Source organism: Gorilla gorilla, chromosome 19, assembly GCF_029281585.2.
Source record: "Gorilla gorilla gorilla isolate KB3781 chromosome 19, NHGRI_mGorGor1-v2.1_pri, whole genome shotgun sequence".
NCBI classification, from domain to species: domain Eukaryota; kingdom Metazoa; phylum Chordata; class Mammalia; order Primates; family Hominidae; genus Gorilla; species Gorilla gorilla.
The window spans coordinates 109,017,119-109,020,102 of NC_073243.2; the positions used below are offsets into that span (position 1 = coordinate 109,017,119).

At 47.1% G+C, this 2,984-nt stretch overlaps 1 long non-coding RNA gene across 1 annotated transcript; it reads left to right on the forward strand.

The window, feature by feature from the left end:
* Positions 1-588: 588 nt before the first annotated feature.
* Positions 589-2,036, forward strand: LOC129527961 (uncharacterized). The gene is made up of 3 exons (XR_008673076.2): positions 589-698; positions 995-1,154; positions 1,817-2,036. It is a non-coding gene; the product is annotated as an uncharacterized lncRNA (long non-coding RNA).
* Positions 2,037-2,984: the final 948 nt, after the last annotated feature.

Genomic DNA, 2,984 nt, shown 5'->3' on the forward strand with positions numbered 1-2,984 from the left:
CAAGTTTGGAGCTCCAACGAGACAGCAGCACTGGTAGAAACTCTGGGATCCTTGGGGTGTGTGTGGCGTCTGGCTCCAGGAAGAAAGAACAGATCACAGGGGGAGTCTGGGAATGAGGAGGCCTGAGCACACCTTCCGACCTCGCACTCGGCTGCCTCACACTGCACACACCAGACCCCGGTGGCTTCCCGACCTGCAGAAGGACCACCTCTTCTTTCCCACACCCTCTACCCTGCAGCAGGTCAGGAGGTGGTTTAGTAGGGTCTGAAGACTCTGCAAGGAGTAAGTGTTCTTCAGGAGCAGCAGCCTAAGAAGATGCGTGTAGCCAGGCACAGGGGATGGTCCACAGGTGCTGAGATCTCCCTCAAGTGCATGTGGGAAAATGCTTACATTCACTTTCTGTTTCGGGGAGGCTTCTTTATAGGGCAGTGATACAGTTTGGCTCTGTATCCCCACCCAAATCTCATCTCAAATTGTAATCCCTGTGTGTCGAGGGTGGGAGGGGATTGGATCATAGGGCGGTTTCCCCCATGCTGCTCTCATGATAGTGAATGAGTTTCACAAGATCTGATGGTTTTATGCATGTTTAGAAGTTCCTCCTTCGTTCTTCTCTCTCCTGACGCCTTATTAAGAAGATGCCTGCTTCCACTTCCTCCATGATTATAAGTTTCCTGAAGTCTCCCCAGCCATGTGGAACTGTAAGTCAGTTAAACCTCTTTCCTTTAAAATTACCCAGTCTCAGGGAAGTTTTTTATAGCAATGTGAAAATTAACTAATTTAGTGAGTTTGTTAGTGGCTTGGGTTTCTGACAAGTAAAAGGTTACTGTGATATTTCTATATTTTGGGGGGAAATAGGTCAAAAAGAGAGGGCATATCCTCACACTATACAGATAATATTCCTCAGTGCTGGCATGGTTGATGGGAGAAAATCACTGTCATGAGTATTCTTGTATCCAAAGTTGTCTTCATTCATTCTTTCTCTGGCAAATGGCAGGCGATTGACTCAGACCAAGGCCATAACTATGGATTGAATGGATTCTGCTTTCATCTCTGTAGCTCTGCATGGTGCTCAGGAGACAGAAATCACGTGTTCAGTGACATCTATAAAAGATAAGGAATCTATTCATCACCATGTCTGTAGTTCTCAGTATACCGTGAGTGAAGGCAAGGTTGTTCTCTATAGACAAATCCTTAAAAATATTAAAAAAAAACACACATATCATCAAAAGGCTAGCTTCCCTTACCTTTGGAAAATATACCCCATCAATTCTGCACTAATGCACTCATTCCATGTGTAGAACACACACACAAACACAGAGACACAGAGAGAGAGAAACACACACAAACACATACACACGGACACACATACAAACACACACACACAGACACACACAGACACACAGAGACACACACACAGAGACACACAGAGAAATACACACACACATACACACAGACACACACACAAACACGCACATACAAACACACACAGAGAGAGACACACACACAGAGACACAGAGAGAGAGAAACACACACAAACACATACACACGGACACACATACAAACACACACACAGACACACAGACACACAGAGACACACAGAGAAATACACACACACATACACACAGACACACACACAAACACGCACATACAAACACACACAGAGAGAGACACACACACAGAGACACACACACACACGAAGTTTACCCCATCATTGCATTTTATTATTCACATTTTTACCTTTATTGTAGGTAATATTTGTCAAGTCCTTGTTTTGTGCCAGGCTTGAAAAATGCCTGTACTTTGTCTCACTTAATAGTTGTAGATACCGTCTGATGTGAAGGTTCACATTGCACAGATGAGGACGAGAATTCCTGAGGAGTTAAGAAATTTGCCAGGGTCACATGCTATCTCATGAATCATGGAACAATCAGCATTGCAACTTGGAAGTGCCATGAGTTTCTCAAACTCAGAATATCTAAAACCAACTTTACCACCCTTCCCAATGCCTCCACCCAAATAAAGATCCACACCCCTGACTTGTTTATTTATGTGATGAGTATCCCGACATCTGCAGTCACTCTTGCTGCCTGGCTATGCACAGTTTGCAGGTTTTCTCACCCTAGATGTCTTGAGGCTGTGTCCACTGTACAATCTGCAGTCAGCCTTGAATTCCATGGCATTTTCAGGACTCACTGTCTGAAATTCATCACTCTCCAAATGATACAAAATGAAGCCTCCTCTTCTTCTTACTAACCTGTAAAATGTGCATTCATTCATCAGCAGCTACTTATTACAGGGAGACTTGGCGTGGGGCTCCTGGACAGAGCTTTTCCTTGATTTACCAGGGGCTGGGCTTTTCAGACTCTGGCATGGATCCCCCAACCCCCAAAGCAGCTGTTAAAATGCAGACTGTGAAATGGCAAGTCCAATCCGGGTCTACTTTTCTAGCCAGCTCCCAGGGTACACGTGCGCCATGAGTCTGCGGGCCACACGTTACTTGGTAGGGCTCCTGGGTGGATGAATGAGCTACTAAGGAGCTGCAGGTTCCCCAGGCAGCCCTAGTGTGGCTCCAACCTCAGGACAGGTGCTTCTCTCCCAGAGTAACCTCCTGTGCATCTCTTCAAGGGAAGCTAGTCCTATCAGGGCTTAACTGTGCTCCCACGACGGTGGTGAGTGAGGGAGAGAAGAACCCCCTGGGACTCTGCACCCATCCTCCCAGGTGGTCTTATCCTCTTAAGGCCTCTGCAAGGAGCACACTGCTGATCATGGAAGATGGCTGGGGGCCAGCAGGGCTTCTGCCCATGGGTCCAGGAAAGCTGTGGCTGACCCAGGTGGAAAGACGAGGACCTGTGGGCAGCATCGCTCCAGGCAGTTGGTCCACATTGGATGCTCCTCCGTTAGGAGTGCACAGGTGCCCTTTTGGTAGTGGACTGAGAGCCACAGGCAGACTCTGCAATTGGAGACCTACATGTAAGCGAGTTCCA